Source organism: Arachis hypogaea, chromosome 17 (assembly GCF_003086295.3).
Source record: "Arachis hypogaea cultivar Tifrunner chromosome 17, arahy.Tifrunner.gnm2.J5K5, whole genome shotgun sequence".
NCBI classification, from domain to species: Eukaryota; Viridiplantae; Streptophyta; class Magnoliopsida; order Fabales; family Fabaceae; genus Arachis; species Arachis hypogaea.
In genome coordinates this window covers 39730639-39740867 of record NC_092052.1, presented here as the reverse complement: position 1 = coordinate 39740867, position 10229 = coordinate 39730639, and the positions used below count along the sequence as shown (strand labels likewise).

Below are 10229 nucleotides of genomic sequence, written 5' to 3'. Positions count from 1 at the left end.
TTAATTTTAATATTTTTAATAATCAGATTTGTCATAACGTAACTGATATATAATGACAGTTAATACAGATTAAATATGTTTTGAGTATAATATATGTTTTATTATTGTGTACAAAATAATATTAGTTTTAATTTATATATTTATTATTATTGGGTATTAAAAATAAAAAGTATTTATATTGTTAGCATTTTTCTAACCTTCCTCAATTTTAATCATGATTAGGACTAAAAGCTCGTCCACCTCGTTGGAAATAAATGTAATCTAATCAATTTTCATCATAGTACTATACATTGGCATAATCATAGGATAATTAACTTTAGCGAGTTAACAATACGGTATTTAGTTACCACAAGAGTATTTTTATACATAGAATTATCAATCAATTATGTATGGCTTCTGATGAAAATAATATATTCAACATAGATATTACTTGTTAGGTAAAAGATAATAGAGATTGACAAAAAAAAAATTAATTATAATGGGTATATTCATTTTAACAAATATTTCTTCTATCCAATACTATAAAAATATCATGGCTACCTTGAATTACTACAGGCTCAACTTTCATCGACAGCGATAGAATGACTAAATTGAGACATTTTCGGGCTATAATATTCTTCAAACAAACAATTAATGAAACACTCATTCATATCTTTTTATTTTGAATACATTTATACATAACAAAAAATTATACATAAAAAAAGAAAAGACCATGATTATTATCTGACAAAATTAATTTATATCTATTGCATTTAATTTGAATAAATAAAAAAATATCTTATTTTAGTTTAGTTTTTAATTCACATGATTTGAATTTAGCTCAATATATATGATTTGATTTAATTTAATTATTAGTGAAAAATATTTTGGTTGTCTATTTTAATCATAAATTTATTATTTTAATAATTAATAAATTAATCAAATTAATTAATTAATACAGATAATTAGTTACTTAATTTGATTTAATGAATTAAAAAAATAAATTAAAAAATACTAACAAAACATTAAAAGACATAAATTACGAAATACTACCAAATAAAATTGATATAAATTATAATAAATTATGTGATATTTAAATATGGAAAAATTTGGTAACAAAAAAGTTTTCAGTCATAATTAGCCAAAACTTTCCATAATTTACTTCATTTACATCACTTAATAACAGTTTTATTTTTTATTTCACTTTCTTATCATTCCACTTAACATATTCTTATCAACTTCACTTATTAATCATATTAATTATAATATCATATCCCTTACTATTAGATATTCTTGTAATCAATACTTAATATTTTTTTTTTATAATTTAATTTTTATATTTAATAATATATTAAATATTAATAATAATAAGAATGGATGGTAATGATAATATATTTTAATTGAGTTAATTGCACTTGATTCTTTGTTTTCCTTAAGATATTTAATATCAAAATTCATGGAGATACGAAAAAATCATTAATTCTTTATTTCCGTTAAGGCATTTTAATTGCACTTGATTCTTTGTAATATATACCTTCCATTAATTCAATTATGATCATTCAAAAATCATGACTCTAATACTATTGCAAGCACAATAGTGTATAAGTCAAGAAATTTTACAAAAAATCGCGTTTATTATTGCAAATAGTATGGCATTTAAATTCGACCTTAATATGGTACCTATGGTAGAAGGTGCTGATGAAAAATTTGAACAATAGACGGACTCACCCGACGAGATTGTTGTCAGTCAACCAATTTTCGCAAATATGAAAAACACACTAACTTTGATGAGGTATGATAATAAACTGATTTAATTTTTTTTTGTACTTTTATGTGCATTTATAATTATATTGTACTAACTAAATTCATACGCATAACATTCACACGTTCATATGCATAACATCCATAATTACATACAACTAACATCTAAAAATTAAATTTATGTTTATTAGATATTACATCCATATACATATCATTTTTTAGTTATTGCATAAGTAACTATAAAGTTAACACAGATGTTTTTAAATTTTATCATAATTAAATTTAAAAAAATATCAAATTCTTAAATTAATTATTCAATTGATAAATTTACTCATAACATCCATAGATTCATATACATAACATCCATTATTTCATGTTAATAACATCCAAAATTTGTACTCATAATATTCATAATTTCATACCTATATGATGTCTATAATTAATAAATTTTTATAATTAATATTATCAAATTTTAAACTATACGTCTTATTATATTTTTCAAATTATTTCATATGTGCACTAATAGATCATAATTTTAATTATGTTAATATTTTTATTTAATATTCATATGTATGCTTATTTATTGATTTTAATATAACGAGTTAATAATTATTTTTAAAAATTTATTTTTTAATTTTTGTTTATATTTTATATTTTATTTTTTAATAGTCTATATGTAAAATATAAGTTGTATAGTTGAAGTTGTTAAAAATTTTTAATTTAATTTTCATAATTTTTGCAGAGAATTATTGCATTTTAATGGATAATAATGTGATTGAGAGATGTTAGGGATTTGATTTGGGAGAAACTGAAATTGATTTTGAAAATAACATTAATGACTCTAAACATGCAGCAAAATAGTAGGTAATAAAAAGGATAAGTGATAAGGAGGTGCATGTCACTTGCTTATCAAGAGAATGAGAATTTTTATGTGATATTTTTATATTGTAATTATTTTTTGACTACCTAGCATCACCCTTTAAATATATAATCAAATCAATTAGTTGATATAGTTAATTTATCGTAATAAATTGTATTTAATGAGTTAAAAGAAATAAATCGCTAAACACTCTTAAAAGCTAAGCATGCTACGTCAACTCCATCATTAAGTATAGAAACCTAATTTTTATATAATAGAATAGATAATAAATAAATAGATGAGAATATAATATGTAACATATTTTAATCATAAAATTGATAATATATATGTATATATAAAATAGATTTTTTATGAATTTTTATTACTTGTTTTTTGTTAGTTTTTACGTTATTACTTAATAATTTTCACTTATAAAACAATCAACTACCTAATATTATGGTTTAGTTAATAAGAATAATGACGTTAATATTTTTTTCTAAGTCTTGTTATTATTTATAATTAGGAAAGAGGCATAAATAAATTTATTTTCTTAATGAGTGTTAATTTTGTTGTGAAATTTTATATTATCTTTAAAATTTTAGCGTAATTGCGTCTAATTCTTATATTTTAAAATGAATTTATTCAAAAAAATTAAAATATAAATCATATTATTATTATAAAATTACTTTATTAATATAATTAGTGGTGCTTACTTAAACAATTAAATTTAGCTTCTAATAATATTAAAGTCACCCTATGTTATTGTTTGTGCCTTCAAAGAATTCACAAGAATGAAATAAAAATCTAATAATTGAGAAATAAAATTCATTACAATGGGCACATGCATTTTAATAAATATTTTTCTATCAAATACTATAAAAAATACACTGGCTATCTACATTGAATTACTACAAATCTAACTTTCATCGACGGTGGTAGAATGTCTAAATTGAGATATTTTCAGGTTATAGTGTTCGTCAAACAAACAATTAATAAAATACTCATCCGTGCCTTCTTATTTTGAGTATATATATACATGAAAGAAATTCTACATAAAAAAAAAGAAGAAGAAAAGAAGAGTTAAAATAGCAAGAGTGATAAAAATAATGATTCTTATAATTGTGTGGCCATCTATATATAATAGACCAAAAGATCATGATTATCTAACGAAATTAATTTGTATTTATTTAATTCAATTTGAATAAGTAAAAAATCATTTTATTTTAATTTAGTCCTTAATTCACATTATTTGAATTTGACTCAATAATATATATAATTTGATTTGATTTGATTATTAGTTAAAAATATTCCAGTTGCATGTATTATTCATAGATTTATTATTTTAATAACTAATAAATTAATCAAATTAATTAATACACATAATAAATTTAGTCTAATAAATTAAAAAAATACTAATAGAACATTAAAAGAAATAAATTAAAAAATACTACTAAATCAAATTGATATAAATTATAATAAATTATGTGATATTTAAATATCTAATCAAATCAATTAGTTAATATAATTAGTTATCGTAATAACTTGTATTTAATGAGTTAAAAAAAAATAAATCGAAAAATACACTCAAAAACATACCACATCAACTCTATCATTAAGTGCAGAAAATTGATTTTTATATAATAGAATAGATACGCAATAATAATATATGAGGTTAGTTAAGATGATAAAAATTAATAGATCATGAATTATTCATGTTTTAGAAATATTATCAAACTTCTCTCAATTCCTATTATATGAAATTATTCAAGTTTATAAAGAGTAGGAAATACAACGTCTTCTCGTGATATCAGATAGTTTATTCATTTCACCATGTTCCAATGGAACTTTGCTCGCTCGCTTATTATGCAGTCAAAAAGGACTTTACATACATGAAAGGCTTCATTTTCTTGAAGTCATTAATGAGCATTTCTGGCAATTGTAGCCAATATGACTACAAAGAAGAGTTCATCCTACATTGTCTATGTTTTTGAAGAGTCCAGATTGTGAGTACGACGACTCTAGGGAGACCCAACAACCCACCCCAGGGTTCCAAGTGGTCAACCGCAATAACAAAGGGAATCCGACCAAAACAGAAAGAATCCCACATCAACGGGAATTGATGACTCCATCCAAAAGGAAAGAAGGAAAGATTGTGAAGTGAATAAAGAGTATGTAATAGTGTGTAGGAGTAATTGGTATTGATTTGATTATGGTTTGGTTGGTTTTGGATTGATAATTTTGGAAAACTAGAGGATTTGGACTTTTGGTAAAAACTAAATTTTTGACCAGCTTCGGCGGACTATAACTTGGCTTTCGGACTCCCAAATCTTGTGAAACTTGTTTTGAATAAAAATTGGGTCCGTGAATTTCGTTGGAAGTTATTTTAACGTAAAAGTTATTTGCGTTGGAAGTTTGGTGTGAAAAACTAATTTTTTTGAACTTAACAGTTTTTTGGCAAAACTGTTATGTTTGCATACGCGACAATGTCACGCGATACGAGTTTTAGGTTCTGCCACACACTCGCGTACACGGAAGCTGGCTGCGTACGCGACACTGTCACTTTTACACTCCTGCGTACGCGGAACCCCTTCTTTGCCCAGTATTCTCGCGTACGCAGGTAGTTGATGCATACGCGGCACTGTCTTTTCTCAAATTTTCGCGTACGTGGTAGTTGGTGCATGTACGCATGACCTCTGTTTTGCTAAAAAGTAAAATTTTTTTGAGTTTTCAACCATTTCTCTAACTTTTTAAACCTCTATAACCCCTATTTAAGGTCTGATAGCTAGTTTCAGGCATAGGAAATGGAGTAAACTTAGTGAGGGAGTTAGGTTGACATTGAGGGAGATTTGTGAAGTACAAAATTGAATTAATGAGACGTGGGTAAAGTTGGGTGAGATGTGAATAAGGATGATGATGATGATAATGATAAATTGTGATTGTACAAGTTATGAATAAAGGGTGATGATGATGTTGATGAATTGTGATGATGATATTGATGATATGAAAATAGCTCTATTGCCACGTTTTTAAAGTGTGGCAAAAAGTTGAAAAAAGCGTGGCAATAGCTTTTCGCCACGCTTTTTGAGCTACCGCCACGCTTTTGAAAGTGTGGCGTCTGCAAGCGTGGCGGTTGCTCTATCGGTACACTTTTGGTGACCTATCGCCATGCTTTTTCTTTTGGCACGCTTTTTATAAATGGCCACCCTTTAAAGCGTGGACGTATGTGGGAGATATGGCCACGCTTTTGAAGCGTGACGATAGAGAGAGATATGGCCACGCTTTTGAAGCGTGGCCATAGCCACAGATATGGCCACGTTTTAAAAGCGTGGCAATAGCCTTATAAAATTTTAAAAAAATCATTTTTCTGATTTTTATCTTCATCGATACAAAATATAATTTTTTTAGTTCTTTTTTATTACCAAACTTATAAATATAAGTATGCAATTTTTATTACAAGACAAATCAAATAATAATTAGTGACATATATAATTTTTGCTATAATTGTTTTATACATTAAAAAACTAATACTCAAATACAAAATAAATCTCAAGTTCAAATTCCAAAACTAAAAACTGAAGAAAAGTACAGAAACAATACAACTTAAATCCTAATTCCTTTGCTTTTCCTCCTTCCTCTAGCCCTCTTAAACTTCCTTCCCTTAGATCATACATAATTGTTTCGGAAACATTTGTGAACTTTTTTACCTGCAAAAGATGGAAAAAATATATACAAAATTGATAAACTATTTTGAAGCTTCACTTTCCATTCTAGGCAACACTAGCTTTATTTTTTTTAGCCTGTTACTCAAAGTCGCAAACCAAAACATGTGTTGTCTTGTAAAAAAACTTTAAAAGAAGATTAAAGAATAAAAGAAAAGGAGCATTATTACTAGAAGTCCTCCTCCAACAAGGAAAGCCAATCTGATTTCCTTTGATCTAAAAACATGCCAGAATTTGACATTATTCCTTTTCTGTCGGTCTTGCTCTGATTGAACTGTGAGGAAATCAACTTCATCCTCTAAGCGAGCAAGATCATATATAGATCTTAGAAAGCACATCAACTACTTCATTTTTCCTATTCTGTAAACATAGCATTTGTAAAATAGCATCACTGATTGGTTCTCATTGATTAAAAGATAACGGCAAAATCACACTAATTACATGTTAGACTTTACACTGATGATCAGTAGGTTAGTTAAATAACTAACTAACAGCTCTAACAGCTCAGCTGCCAACTTCAGCAAAAACTGAACAAGGTGGTTAAAATCACAAATTTTACTACTTCTTTTAGCCTATCACTCAGTCTCAAACCAACGCGTGTTATCTTGTAAAAAAAAAAAACTTTAAAAGAAGATTAAAGAATAAAAGAAAAAGAAACAAGCAAAACCGTATTAAATGTCCTCAGTATTTGACAAAAGTTTTAATTTTACCTCAAATATTTTTAAAGGATTTTAATTTATCTCTCTTCTAAAATTATGAATGATTGAATAGAATTGTAACAAAAATTACAATTTATAAAATTGAAAAACAAATAAAGAATCAAATTTAAGTTACTATATGGCAATACTAATAAGTTCAACATAAACATCAAATAGTGGCAAAGGTAGAAACACAATTTTACCATTAAGTGTATATAACTAATAAATAATTTCTTCTAAAATCAAGCTTAGCCAATAGGTGAACAAAATGCAACAAGCAAGCAAGCATGATAAGTAATACTCACATCACCAGGTACAGCTGATAATAGCGCTAAGAGAGTCACTGCAGCAGCTTGATAATCAATTAATACCTTGTGTGCTGACTCATCCAGCTTATCCTGAAAAGTTTTAAAGCTTGAAAAAATAAATCTTCGAGGACTTCTGAAATATGTTAATGTAAAATATTAGGTGATTGCTATATTATTAAATTTTAATATTAATAATAATAAATAAATCGATTTGCTGTTTAACTGGGAGTGTGATGATAACATAAAAACGTGCAAATTGTGTTCTCAATTTTTGAACTCTGTATGAGAAGAATTGAATCTAACATAAGACTCGAAAATCTCTTTATGAAATAGATAACAAAGTCCCAACTAAAGACTTGAAAACCAACAACTCAGTTACCTGCTGAAGATCAGAGACACGTTGTTCCAATCCCAGTTAGTTACAAAAACAAGTGCTACAAACAAACCCCCACAATTGAAAATGAAGTCCTGCAAATAAGCTTCTCAAAATTAGTAGAGAGTCAGTATTTGAAATAAACATTAAAAGAACACAGAATCTGTAAATTAAGGCGAAAAGAATTTGCAAAGAGGAAAGTCGAGATGAAGTTGATAACAAATGGATGTTGATAATAGAGAGTAAAATATAGAATCAAGTTAATTATTGACTTTTTTTTCTTTTCAATTACCAGAGAGACCAATAAACTAATATATTTATCACTCGGCCTTTCCACGGCTTAGCTTCATCAAATGGAACTGGACATGCAGCTTGAAGTTCAGGGTTGTAAAGTAGCTATTTTATCAAGGATTGTGTCTTAAGATCCTCAATAGGGTTACCAATATCATACTCAGCCTGTTCCAGATAATCTGCAGCCTGAAGTGGTATTCCTATAAAATAAATTATGCAAAATGCTTATACTTGTTACTATTATGCCAATACACTTATCGATAACATGTTAAATCTTATTTTAAATCTAAAGTATCCTTCATATATCGTAAAGTCTATTTTTCTGAATATGGATCTTTTATTCTACCAATGAACATCAAAAGAGGCAAAATGTTATCCAAGAAAAGAACCTAACACAAGCAATCAACTAAGATTTGTATGTTGCATTCTAGAAACAAAATGACTCTCCATTCTACCAAGATTTATGTATCTCTGTGCCATAATGAAAAGTCTAACGCTTTAGAAAAGCATTATGAATGTAGGACCTTGTTTGATGATTGAATCCTTGTATCTGATTAAATAAGAGATTAGATAGATAGCATTTGGGTGATTGAATCCTTGTATCACAAAAAAAGCAAGGTATATTTATATATATAAACCATATAAACTACTCGTCATTAATGATAAGTCAAATAAATGAATGATACACATCACTCAAGGCTTCAATTCATTCATCATCATCTCATGATGCTCCATTTTGGTAGCAGGGGAAGCACGTATATAATAATTATTGTAAATGAAGTTATCCCTCTAATAAACCATGCTTGCTTGAAATAACATAGAAATCTTAAAAACATAAAAACTGCAGTACACCTTGAAACTAACCAATAAATTGCAGAATTAGTGACCAATGGCAGAGAAGACAGAATAGGGAATGGCAGAGACGAAGGCACCAGTAGGGACGAAGGAGCAAAACCGAAATAGCGGAACCTCTTCAAACTTGTTCTTCTTCTCTCTCAATAGCTTCAGTGTTGTTATTGCATTGTTAGTGGTTGTTACTGCAAAACACAAAGCAGAATAACATTACTTTGTTAATTAGTTTCTATCATAATTTTCTATTTTCAATAAAATAATACATCAAAAAATTCATGTAAACGACAAGCAAAAATACACACAGAAATCAGATACAGTGAAATAATTGAAATTACCAATTCTGAATAATATAGTCACTTATCATAAAAACCTAGCTATAACAAAGGAAAAAAAAATCACTACCAAAATCAATTTGCAGGTGAACCTTGATAATGAAATTTTTTGAGAAGAAAAATCACTACCAAAATCAATTCGGTCATCTTCAATAGAAGAACAGGAAGATAGCAGGAGAGCGGCGAAATGACAAGGGAGGCGAAATGACGACGCTGGCACATAATGGAGATGACGACACAAAGTAGAGGCTAATGACGCTGACGCTGACGGTAAGAATTCTGGTAACGGCGACGAGGAGACGAGGTGGAGGGGAGGCTAACGGCGCAACAAGGGTGGTGCCGGTGACAGCGGGGATCTGAGCTCTTCTAAGGTAGCCATTGATGAGAGTGACCAAGGGATGTGAGCTTGACTCGTTAATTAGGGTGAAAGAGTGTCCCGATCGAAGCTTTTGAGTTGGGGGGTCAGGTTGGGGGCCGGGTCATTAGGGTTTTTTTAAACCTTTTGGCCACGCTTTTAAAGCGTGCCAAAAGAGTACCAGGATATGGCAACGTTTTGTAAGCGTGGCCGTAATGAAACCTTGTCACCACGCTTTCAAAACGTTCTTATTTCTCTCTATGGCCACGCTTTTGAAGTGTGGCAGAAAAAAAAACGTGGCTGTTTCTCTAATCAATTACCACCCTTACAAAAGCGTGGCCATTAACCATTTTTGTCACGCTTTTGAAGCGTGGCAAAAAAAATGTGGCCAAATCTCTATTTAATTGCCACCCTCACAAAAGCGTGGCCATAGGCCTTTTTTCTTGTAGTGATATCCATTTGGCATATGCAATATATTATCTGAGACACGAGTTTTTCTGGGTAGATGCAGTGGGTTGCCACCACTTACTCCAAGTTGAGACTCGATACTATGTTGACCTTCCGTTGCAAGATGTGACCGGGCACTTTAACTCTCTAGATTCTCCTAATGAGATGATAAATGAATGATTATATTTATGCATAGACTCCTAGGGATGCGCGCACGTAGGGACTGTCGAGTTTGGCTGTATAACTGACAGATGA

General features: G+C 28.8%; 1 long non-coding RNA gene across 3 annotated transcripts; it reads right to left on the bottom strand.

The window, feature by feature from the left end:
- Window positions 1-6029: 6029 nt before the first annotated feature.
- On the bottom strand, window positions 6030-9698 carry LOC112766781 (uncharacterized). 3 transcript variants are annotated; one of them, XR_003184550.3, is made up of 7 exons: window positions 9302-9633; window positions 8853-9025; window positions 7990-8188; window positions 7704-7792; window positions 7322-7414; window positions 6489-6678; window positions 6030-6303 (listed from the first exon to the last, which is right to left on the bottom strand). It is a non-coding gene; the product is annotated as an uncharacterized lncRNA (long non-coding RNA). The 3 variants fall into 3 exon arrangements; XR_003184549.3 differs by lacking the exon at window positions 7990-8188 and having other exon boundaries at window positions 9302-9698; XR_003184551.3 differs by lacking the exon at window positions 7990-8188 and having other exon boundaries at window positions 7704-7803; window positions 9302-9592.
- Window positions 9699-10229: the final 531 nt, after the last annotated feature.